The sequence below is a fragment of the Episyrphus balteatus genome, chromosome 2, assembly GCF_945859705.1.
Source record: "Episyrphus balteatus chromosome 2, idEpiBalt1.1, whole genome shotgun sequence".
In the NCBI taxonomy this organism is placed as follows: domain Eukaryota; kingdom Metazoa; phylum Arthropoda; class Insecta; order Diptera; family Syrphidae; genus Episyrphus; species Episyrphus balteatus.
Genome location: NC_079135.1, coordinates 25,476,533 through 25,489,636, shown reverse-complemented (window position 1 = coordinate 25,489,636; position 13,104 = coordinate 25,476,533).

The following is a 13,104-nucleotide window of genomic DNA, read 5'->3' as shown; positions in this document are numbered from 1 at the left end:
GAAATAGACAAAGTACCTATATATATACCTTCCTCTTTGGCATCTACCATTTATTGGTGGTGCTTGGTGGTAGCATCATAGGGAACTACATATAAGAAAAAAGAGGAACTCTCTACAAAACAATTCTCATAGAATGAATTCAAAGTATAGAGGAATTGGAAAAATATCCTTTGCCACAGTAAAGCTGGTCCACATCAACACAAAATAGCAAAAGTAACAGGCACTAGGAAGGTAGGTTACAGAGAGAGGCAACAGGTCCTATATTACAATGAAATGTTTTACTTTCCTCACATAACGATATTCCTTTTTTTTTCTAGCAACGGGGGATCTCTCTCAATGATGCAGGCAGCTTTCTTTCTCTCTATACACATGTTAAAACAATCTAAAGGAAATTACACCCCAGACTATGATCGTTTGAATGAAGTGCACTTTTTTTTTTTTTTTATTTTTTGAAGGGTGTAATGGGTCAGGTCCACGGATACAATTTTCGTTATATTATGCTTGGAAATGCAGAAAAAAAAAAAAAAAAATAAAGGACGTTGTTAAAACAAAGTCTCACCCTTAAGTCATTCAAATGCAACCAAACTTCTGAGTCTCTTGCCTTGTGCCAGTTTGGAGAAAAACCCTAGACCCGATTCCATATAACGCGCACTAAAAACTGAAACAATTGAAATTTGCTCTGCTTTTTCGAACAGTGATGTTATAGTTTTTTTTTATGATTTAAATCAAATGGAAAGGGTTGGGGTCAAAATCTCGAAAACCGAAAATCCAAAATCCCGAAAATCCAAAATCCTGAAAACCCAGAATCTCGAAAATCCAGAAAACCCAGAATAACGAAAATCTCGAAATCAAATCATCCCGAAAACACAAAATCCAGAATCCCGAAAACCCATAATCACAAAAATCAAAAAGCTCAGAAAAATTCAGAATGGTTTCCCGAAATCTCAAAAAATGATATACCTATAAAATTTTTTTAGCAAATTTTTCATTTTATATAATTTTTCGGAATATTGATTTCGAAAAAAAAAGTATGAAGTGTATAATTTCACTTATATCTCTTTGAACTTGATTTCAAATTCTTTTGGGATTCTGGGTTTTCTGGATTTTGGATTTTGGGTTTTCGGGATTTTGGGCTTTGGGCTTTGGAGTTTTTCGATTTTCGGAATTCTGGGTTTTCTTGATTCTGAATTTTCGGAGTTGTGGGTTTTCGGGATTCTGGATTTTCGAGATTCTGGGTTTTCTGGTAGAGAGGTTTATTCAGATAAACACGATGTCAGTCTATGTATATTTTGACCTGGCTTTTCTTAGGAAGATGGTAAGTCTGACCGTCACGTAAACGAGAAAAAAAAAAAATCAAAAAATTAAATGTCCAAAACTAAAGTATAACAACTCTGCTTTCAAAACCAATCTACCTACCTACAATTTTCTATCCCATGAAGGTCCCAATCCGTGAAGAAATTGTTAAAGAATTTCCATATTAGTTCAAAAACTACACTCACACTTATAACCCTTGCCAGACTTTGCAATGCAAATTGAAGCTACCTGTACATCAAGTCGTGTAAAAAGTATAATAAAAGGATTTCCCTCTATATAACTGGAAAGAACACAGGGATTTCGCCTTCGAACTTTGGAAGGAACTTTTCTCTTGACTATATAGAGTTGTATAGTAAAAGTGCCATTATGTGGTGTACACAAAACTGGAAACATCCTTAAAACAGGATCTGGTTCTAAAGGGACTTTCTTTTCATACTGCCACCATCATCATCACCGTAGCCGACCGACGTCGTCGTCGTCATCGTTGCTTTTTCTGGTGCCGCCCGCCATCACCCGAATTTGATTTTCGATGTGTGTGGGTTTCGGTATTGTGATGCTCTGCCCTCCAGACATCCTTATAACCGGTCTCAAGGCAAAAAGTTGAAGACTGCTCTTCTTCCACTGTCTTATAAAACGGAATTACAAAGGATTTGGCAAAAGTTTTTGTTGTGCATTTGCTCTATGGCAGGGTTGTGAAATACCCCCAAACCAAAAATATATCGCCAAATGTTGAATTCGTGTTTTCTGTAAGTGTTTTTGGCCGTTTTGGCACTCGTTCAGAAGGAAATCCTTTGCCAAAGTCACTTTTGGCTTTGGAAATTTGTGTATTATGTGTCATTGTGTGGTATTAGCCCTGTTGCACCATTTCTCTTTCTCCCTCCTTCTTCTTTTTCTGGTTATTCCAAGTTACCTCGTCGTCGTTGTGCAGTGTCTGTCTAATCATACAAATTTCGTTCATTATTGTTTGAAGTTTTCGAGTGAAATGGGTTTTGTTTATTACTTTGTTGAAAAGAAAATCGTTCGTTGATTATTTTCCAGTCCAGATTGTTTTTCGAAAAAGGTGTAACTGGGAATGTGTACTTTTAAGGAGTATATCCTCAAAGACAAACGAAGCCAGGAACACCCATACACATTCAAAGTTTTGATATTTTAAAAAATTATTTCGATATACTTTTGTGTTTATTTCTTTTTTGTATAGTAGAAAAGTTTTTCTATACTTCGAGTCCCTGTCATTGTATATAGAACGTTCATCTGTCTGGGGACACGAGAGAGACGACTAGGCAAAAGGCAAAAGTTTTGTTCCCTATCGGGACACAAGATCCAAAAAAAAAACCGAGAACATACACAAAACAAAAACGACCAAGTTTTCTTCTTGTGTCCTTTTCGATTTTTGTAATAATTTATTGAGAAATTGATTTTTATTTCATTAAGTTAATTGCCGAGAATACACATGGCGGGATATATTGGATAAAGTTTTTAGTTTTCTTACTTCGTGCCGTGGTTGACATAAAGTTGCTTTTGCTTTGTTTTGCCTGTGTGGCATTGATTTTGTAGAAGTAGGTTATTTCAAGTTTGTTCTTATCACATGTTTAGTGTATATATTATGTGAGAGTGTGTGTATGAGAGAGATTTTGTAATAGAAACTTTTGGTTTAGTCGAGGTGATTTTTACGTATAATGTTTTAGTACTTTTATTACAAAAGATTGACTCTGTAAGAAGATAAAATCCTGTTTCAGAAGAATTTATAAATGCCTACCTTTTCTAATAATTCATTATAATTTAAGTCAATAATTGGATCCTTATTCAAAAATTTGAAAACAAAAACTAACAAAAAGGAACTATTTTATAACCACGGAGAGAATTTTTACGGAACTGCATTAATGAACTAGACAATCTAGTGTCGAATGTAAATTTTAAAGTTTTTGGAATTAAAAAAGCCACTGAATTTTTTTTAGAAAAAAAAACGCCGTGCATATTTTTTTTTTGACGTGATAACGTCTTATAAATCGATGAACCCATGGTAGCCATAGCCACCACAAAAAAGTGACGCCATTTTCTAACGTTACACTCTCGCACTTTCACAGTGCGGCAAAAAATTGCAATTCAAAATTAAAAATAAACTATTAGAGACACAAATATCTTCTATAGCTTATTTGAAAGATAATAACCTAAAGCTTAATCCAAATGAAGGATTTTTAAAAATTCCGTCATTTAATAGGGTAAACAGGGGTAAAACGGAAAGATGAAATTTGGGCTAAAATCTAAACGCAAAGTCGTAGAGAATTGATTTTTTTGCTATAGATAGATGATATTAATGTAAGAATAATTTTAAACTAAGCTATAACGTTTTGTTTGAACGTTGCACGCGTGTTGGGTCTATGACAAAATGATGATTTTCGGTAAAGGAAATTTTTTTTGACAATTCTAAAGATGCCAGGTGAAAGATGAAGGAAAAAAAATTAGGTGTCTCATACAGATTTTTTTCCAACACTCTGCGTTTCGAAATATGAATTTTTGAAAAACACCTTGTTTTTAGGGGTATTTTTGGGTAATTTTTGATTTTTAGCTTTTATTGGAGCGTTCAAAAAATCTAAAACTTATAGGACATGTAGGTTTTGGCCATATGCATACATGTGCAAAAACTTGGAATTGTTTAGTGAGTTTTGACTGAATAACAGAAGAAACAAGTTTTTAAAAAACACGTTTTTTGAGCGTTTTTAACCGATTTTCATCGTTTTTTCTTTTTATCTTTTTTTTTCTTTAATAGATACAAGGATAAAGTATATAAAATAATGATAGACCATGACTACGACTATATGTGTGCGAAGTTTCAATCATTTTCGTAAACACAATTTTGAGATAACGGTAAAATAAAATTTTAGAATTCAACAGGTTATAACTTTTGACCAAGAGCAGATAGAAATTTTATTACTTTAATGAGCATCCTGATACAATTACCTTTCATTTAGTATATCACACATAACAGTAAAATGACTACAAGCTACACAATGTTAAATCAAGAAACTTGCGAAAAACCTCAAAACACCAGTGGAGATCTGTTGCCCCCCGAACAGCCACAAGTGTGACAAGTACCGTAACCTCAGTCTGAAAATTCGACATGGTTGACTTTAAAAAATTCTAAGTTCTCTTGTAGGCATCTTTGAAATGAGCCTGAAACGTCATATGAAAGGTGAAATAATAAGCTTTCATATGGTATATATTTTTTATAGGTTGCCAAACAAAAAAAAAAATTAATCCATAGCGTGAGGACATAAAAATAAATTTTTTTTTTGCTGTTTACTATTGTTTTCTATTGTTTTCAAAAAAATGGTTTTATTTTTAAGAAGAAATACTTGGCTTTTAAATTGCATAATTTTTTTTGTAAGCTTTAAAATAAAAAAAATTAATATAATGAGAAAATAAATAAAGGTATTTTTTTTTAGCTTTTTCTTGTAAATTATGACTCATTTGAAACAAAAGCACACAACCTGTTTTCTGACGATGTTATCACGTAAAATCATCGTCCGTAAACCGGCTTTACAGACAACCTCTTTTTTTGAGAGATATGAGCTTATACTATCGAAGTGTACTTCTGCATATTTTTTCTGAAAAAATTTAACGATTTTTTTAAGGTGCAACAATTTTTTTTTCTTATGACTGACTTGAAGAATTTTTTTGAGAAAAACTAAAAACGCAGTATTGTTTGTATCAATAAAAAATATTAGTAAGTAAACCAAATTCAATCGTAATCTCGAACTATTTTTGAGAAAACTAAATAAAATCCGTAACCAAAATTTATTTTGGAAAATGATTGAAATTATACTTCTTTTCCGGCGATTTGAACAGTTTTAAAATTTACTTTTTGATAAGATTGTCAAAGGCATTAACTTGTGATCTTGGCACCATTTAGTTCTTATAATTATAAAGCAGTTTTGTTTATTATATTGTGAACCTTCTAAGTGAATTTCTATGAGTGAGAAAAATAACTTCAAAAACTTCACGACTTTGCTTCACCAAGTATGTATACTAGGCTTAAGACGTTTAACTTGTTTTCTTTAAAACGCAAAATGCAAATAAAAATCTCCTACGTTGATTGTTACCTGTGTTATTTATTTCAAAAAATATAAAATAGCTTAAATTTAATTTTTAATTCAAAAGTTGTTAATACAAAAATAAAGTACGCATACACCACAGTGACCCTGAAATCGATAGGTTACACAAGCAATAACAGAAACAAATTATTTGCTGTAGCTAACTTTCAAAATAAAACAGTTTGCATTAAACATTTTAACTTAGTTTTTTTTTAACCATTTGTTGTCATTTTTTTATTTGTAATTGGTTGTGATTATGTTTATGCTTTTTCGCAAAAGCTAATACTTACATGAAGCCATCGGATAAAATTTTTTTGCGGAAGAGTTAAATAAAATTAAGGAATGTCTAGCACTCGAAAGCCATTTGGCATTTCAATTTAATTAACGTTTAATAGAAAGAAATCTCATTCAACAAAATTATTCCAGGACTGTTGCATGAAAAAAAAAAAACAAAGACCTGGAAGCAACAGGACTCTGGTTTTGTCTACATCTATTAATTAATAACTAAAAAAGTCCTCTTTACGGTTTGCATTTTATTAAAATCAGACAGACTCTTTGTTTTTTTTGTGTACCAAGGACAATGTGTCGTCGCGACCGACCAACGACGTAACATTCACACATACCTACCTCCTGACAACAGGATTAAGGATTAATTTTGTGCAATAAATTATGCCATAGTGGAATCGTCGTTGTGCGAATGGAAAATTCAATTATTTGATTTTGTCCCTGCTGGACAAGTTTTTTTTAATTTTTGTGTTTTGTTTGTTTGTAAAAAGGACGAACAAAAAAAACAATATAAAGAAAATATCTAAAAAAAAAGTTAAAAAAAAAAAAACAAACTGAACATCCATTTAAAACAAACTGCGCTGATATCCTGACACCGAGCGCGGAGAATGACATTTATCAAACTCTGCATCGCGTCCTCGTCCTTGCTGCCACCATCTACTCTACACTTCTCTACTACTGATGCTGCTGCTGCTGCTCATTCCAAAGCTCTTTAGTTCAGATAAATCAAACAGGATAAACGATATGTCGCTTCATTTCGGAAAATGAAAAATGCTTTTATGATATCACACCCCTGAAGGATATAATTTTTTTTATCTTTCCATTCGTTTGGATCCTTTATAGAACTAGTATGTATGTGCAGAAGAATGATGGAAGGGGGGGCAGTTGCGGGGGGAATTTTTGTTTTCGCATCTAATAGTGTCGCGCAACACTCTGTCTTCTTCGAGGATGAAAACAGGACCAGCACTGGCTGAAGGATACTGACGCTGATCCTGTTGCTGCTTCTGCTACTGCTTCTACTGCTACTGTTACTGCTACTGGCTGGTGGTGTTGCTGTCGGGTTCTATTCGGATTAAACATCCATCCTGGTGTTCTCTAATAAAGCGTGTGCCACTTTAACTGTGAGTTGCAATTCATCTTGGGACATTTGTTTTTCGTTTCTCGTACGTTTTTTTTTTTTTTTCATTTTTTACAGTTTTTTTGTTCTTTTATCTCTCCTTGAGGAAAATGCGGTGTATGTTATTTTTTTTTTATTTTTTGTATGTTTGATAGTGAGTAAGTCCTTGTCTTCAAAAAATTTTGTCTGAGGCTATTATTCCTCCCCCTCAAGTCCTGGGCCCATCCACGTACAAAAATTCGTGTCTATTTCTTTTATGTTTGGAAGCTTTTGTCTGTTTTCGGTTATTCTCCCTTTTTTTTACGGGAAATTTATCAAAGATATTGTACTTCAAGAATTAATCGTTTTTTTTTTAGCATTGGTACGGGCACTGATTGTATTTTTTCGACTCCATTTTCGTTTGCTGTTGCTTTGCATACGCTACACGCACGCACTAGATAAAAGTATGAAGTGTTAATTCCTTGCAGGGACTTTATACTCCCTTTGCTCTTACCGTCTTTTCAATGTCACCTTTTTTTTCGGATACGGTAGAATATCAAACAAATTTCGTATTTTTTTTTTTTTTTTGTGAAATAACATTTGAGGCGATAAGGATATCAAACGAACGTTTTAGTATTGAAGGTGGGGAGAACCTTCTTCCATATCATTTGGCCTCATTGATATGCGACGCGGCATGCATTCTAAAGAAAGCACATGGCTCACATTTGTCGTAGTTGTCGCCTGTCGCCGCAAATACACGCAAACGTGTGATTTGTATATTCGCCGCCAGGCTTTTGTGAGTGAAATGAAATTTGTCTTTGAAAATATCGAGGACAAAAAAAAATCAAAAAAAAAAAATGGGCGCAGTGTCTTATCAGAAGAGGACCGTTGTCTGCAAATGGCATACCTACATATACATAATACCTTTGTGTCTATCTATAATTTAGTTGAGGATGTTATGTTTGGTATAATGTTTTCAGGTGAAAGATATATCTACATAATTGAGATGTACCTAGCAATATGAAAAATTTCCTTGAACCTTGAAGTGCTGCTGTCTTTAAACTTAATTATTTATATTCCATACCGATGTCAAATTAAAAGGACATACCACTATTTCGATACAAATGAAATAAAACTTTTTGCGAAAATTTGTCATCCCGAAAACTTTGCAAGCTAAATCAGTTACAACTTCGATAGTTGTAGCTTTGACACTTAAAAATTATAATTATTCTTACTTTTTGGAACCAGGAACATTAATTCCATCTAGAAGATGATGGCATTCCCAAGTTTGTTTTAAATGCATATATTATACATATATTAAAAAGGACTATTACCTACTCGAATAACGACACCTGTGATGTTTATAGAGAAAATTGATTAATTAATCTTTAACCCATTGTGATGCAGAGCTAATTAAAGAAAGCAGAAAAAATGGGAGTTAGTCAATTTTTCACAGAAGCCCCACAGATAACAACAAGGGTTTCTAGAAAAACAGAAGGAAGGTCATTTATAAATAACACAAAGAGCAATGGGCCTAGGTGACTTCCTTGAGGTACACCAGAATTTACTCTAAAGTTCTCAGAACAGTCATTTTTAAACAGTACGCAGTAATACCTGTCTACAAGGTATGAAGATATCCATGAAAGAAAGTTCTCATTTAGTCCAATTCTTGTTAGCTTTTTCAAAAGTACTTCATGGCTTAGTTTGTCGAATGCCTTACTGAAATCAGTAAATATGCAATCAACTTGTTGCTTTTTCTCAAAAGCATCAATGCAAAATGTTGTAAACTCTAGTAAGTTTGTTATCGTCGATTTTTTCTTCACAAATCCATGTTGATTTTCACATAAAACAGAGGAACAATTAAAGGAAAGAGTGTCACATACTAAGGATTCAAAAAGTTTTGGAATAACGGACAGTTTGGCTATGGGACGATAATTAGTGACCAAATTCTTAGGGCCCTTTTTATGAACCGGTCTGAGGTAAGCATATTTCCATAGAGTAGGAAATTTTGAACACTTTAAGGATTCATTGAACAAGAGATATAATGGGTAAGACAAATAAGATGAACATTTTTTTAACATAAAAGCAGGTAAGCCATCTGGACCAGGACTTATATTATCTTCTAGTTTTAATATTTTATTTATGATTGAGTCTTCAGAGATTGAAAAATTAATAAACGCCAGATGAGAACTATTCCGTTGAAGAATAATTATCTGTTGCATCAGACGACAAAGTATCGGCGAAGGCACTTTTAAAATAGTTGGCAAACATTTTAGATATAACTTCTGGAATATGACTGTTTGCATTTTCATAGCTCATATTCAATGGATAACCGTCGAATTTTCTTTTAGTATCAACATATTTCCAGAAATTTTTTGGACTTGATTTAAGTTCACTTTGAGTTTTTGCAATAAATTCTGAATAGATAAAATTAGTGTAGTTTTCAAATTCATTTTTATGCTCCAAATATACATTGTAATCTTCATCAGTCCTAGACTTACAAAACTTTACCCAGGCTTTGTTTCTCTTGTTTTTTAAAGTTTTTACATGCTTATCGAACCATGGCGGATTAGTTTGTTTGAATGAATTGAATGAATGAATTTGTATGAATCAACTAATTAATATTTTTAACAAAAACTTTCATATAATCGATTCTATTAATGATAATGTTAAATCCCATAAATTCAAAAATAGCTTCTTTAATCAATTTAATTAATTTACCAGAATGTTGTTTTTTCTGTTGTTATTTATATTAGTTTATTTAGTTTCAATGTTAATATATGTATATTTTATTGTGATTAATTGACAATTATTACTCATATATTGAGTTTAAGTTTAATGATTCCATTGTTAGTATTTAAGCTTATTTCTAATGTTAGCATTTAACATATTAAATAAATAAATAGAACCAAATTTAATGGGAATGTATATGGTTGATAAGGATGTGAAACCGTGACCTATCGTTAGTTATCTCAATGTGCCCACAAAAAATTCTTTCCTTTCTTTATTTAACTTTTAAGTAGTCTCTTGAAAATTGGATTTAAAAATCCGATATTCCTTAATTATCTTCATAAAATTAAAACGATGAGATTGAGGGTGGTCTTCAAAGGGCGTGGCTATTAGCAGAGCCAAAGGGCCTTGAGTTTATTAGCAAGAGTAAAAGACGAGGGCTGAAGAAGGAAGATAGTCGCTCGAAAATCTGATTTTGTAGTAGAATCTGCAAAGCTTCGTTGAAGAATACAGAAAGTGTGAATGAAACAATATCTCTTCATTTTTAAATATCTGTTTCTGAAACTAAGCGCTATAAAAATTCAACAAAAAAACAATCAGATTTTAGAAAACAAAAGAACCGAATATAGTCTGCAACTCCGTCAATTATAAACGATAATTGATTTTAGTTCTGTATTGTTTCAAGGCATCTTAGTAAAATACTAAAAGTCTGCTTAGCACCAAGTTGCAAGTGTAGAGACTGGAACAGTCATACAAAGAACTTTGTTTAAGTATAGCCTTAATTGATGTTTTTTAACTTCAGGATACATCATCGACAAGTGAGTTTTGGCGGTCTCTTGAGATGCAATTTTGTTCTCACAATAATATATCAACTTGTGCTTCCAAGATATAGAAACTGAAGTTTTTATCAGGAAGTGAACCAAGTATTTGTTTGCTTCTCGAAATGTGAAAAGAGTATCAACTATCCTTGAGAAGTTGATACTCCTGTAAAAATACAAACCAGTTTGACTTATCATCAAACTTAGTAACAACATTTTCGTAGCCAAAAGTCAACTGAAAACAACATCGATTTTATTATTATTTATAATAGACTTAAAACTGATACACTTAGGGAAATATCAACTTAAAATCAACGAAAACCACACTCAAAATTATAAATTTCGTAAAATTACGAAAATCGTTTCATACACTACATTTTCGTTGGCCGAACGAAAACCTTCATCGATTAATGAAAACATTTCATACACATTTTCTCCCTTTTTAGTGCCAAAAAATTGAATTTAATGAAAAGATTCATCACTTAACGAAAAATTTCATACTCATTTTAAAGAATAAGAACAAGAATTTTTTGCTTACTTTATCAAAGTTTTAATTAAGTAACGAAAAAATTCATTAACTTATGAAATTCAACATTAACTAACTAAAATCTTCATAAGCTTATAAAAATAAATAGGTAATTGTCTTATGAAAATTCTTCTTATGCTAATGAAATATTACCTCGGCATATAAAAAAATACATCAGTTAACGAAAAAAATCGTTGGCTTTCAAAAAAAAGAAAACGTAGACCTGGGTGCATTTCTGGTAGTCGCAGTCGTAACAGTTTAAATTCAAAACCGAATGTGCGAAGACTTATCACGCGGAATAAACAAAAAAAAAATATTTTGGGTTTTTTAATCGAGCATTTTATAGGTAAGATAAATTGTAAACTGACTCCCAATGATTTTGATTCAATTACATCTTTTCAAAAATATTAAAAGGCTTACGTCAACATTCTAGATATTCAAAGACCGACCACGATCAAAAGAACGTTCCAATTACCAAATTTTCAAACTTAAGTCCTGAAAGATTGGATGAACTATGAAATAGAGGAAAGAAAGTACCATTCTATTAAAAAAAATATTCTTGTCTCTTAAAATATACTGACTTTTTTCTAAATATCTATTTTCTTTCAGATTCCAAAGATGTCATCCTGATTCCGACGCAAAAAAACATTTCAAAATTACTGTAACGGAAAAAATCTATAAAGGACACTATCAAAGACTCTCAGGAAGCTTACTAAGACGTGTTAACTGCCTGGAATACCTCAAAAGCCGAGCATCCAGCATAGGAGATGACATTAAATAACTGAAGGAATGCCTTAAATACTTCAACGGAGTAGGAGTTTTATATTATTCCAAATTTTCCATGTATTTAATTTTTGTATTCCCATGATAAAAATTCAAAAATTAAAATTCAAAATACTTATGTTTTTTTTGAATGGTTAAAAATTTTTGCCTCCACTTTTTCTGAATTTCAGGTTTTTATTCCAAAATTTAGGGAAGAAAAATGAATGAAAAATTTCGTAGGCCAACGAAAAAATTCGTAGGTTAACGAAAAGAATGTAAAGTATAATCTGATAAAAAAATAATTTATACAACGAAAAGTTTCGTTATTTAATTAAAATTTTCATAAAATTAACGAACAAATTTGTTAGATTATTTTATTAATTAACACACACAATAGCGAAGGAAGCCAAAAAATCTAAAATCCTCAGTAACTCCAATCCGATTAAATCAATAAGACTACGGCATTTAAATACTGGAAGAAGTTCAATACAGGAAGAGATCAATTACTCCAGTAAATAGTAAACAATCTTCAAAATATATACCGATCTGTATATAATTATATATGGTCATCTGTTCCTTCTTAACTTCTAAACTACTTATCAAAATTTGACAAATGAGGTATCGTTCAAAAGGTTTTGCTTGTCCGCTGGTTAAATGTTATGTGACGTTACATCAAACAGAATTTAAAGTTTCAGCAAATCTAAAAAAACTCGATTTACGATGCCTAAAGACCTATTGTAAGACTGCATTTATGTTAATTCTTAGGTAAATAAATAAACTTTAGCTTCTCCATGAAATTCACAAATATCTGAAACCGGATTACCTGTTCCTAAATATAATTTGCACGGCGATCAATACATTGGAAAAGTTCATATACGTTGATCATCAAATAGTTCATAACTTTAAGCCAAAAATCTACTCAAATTTGAATTCTAGATCATTTGTGGAAACCAATTTAGTTACGTACCGCATAATTACCAGTTTCATAAGAAAATTTTCCGTGAACCCTTCTACCAGGTCAATGCTTACACCTTGTTTAAGTCTATCGATTTAGTTTATACCGCAATAACTTTTTGTGGAAATATTCGGTTATTAAGAAGAAAAGTTCTAGACTCGGAATAAATCTTTCTCCTTTGTTTGATCATGTCTGGAATTTCATATTACCCATCATTTCAATGACGCACTTTAGCACAAAATTGTCAAACAATTTGTTATACATTATAACTTCAGCCTTAAATACCTGCATTATACCATCGCACTAATTAATTACCTAAGTGCAACAAATTAATTCCAAAATTGGTATGTCACATTTCCTAAGACAATCACTAACCACTTATGTCAGTTGGTCTATACTACTACGGTACTTTGGTACCATATATACCCATTCCCCATCACATCCCTAACTACTATAACAGCATAGAAAGTTCAGAATACTCTTCTTCAGAATGAGAAAGAAAGAGAGAGTGAGAAAGGAAATTAATC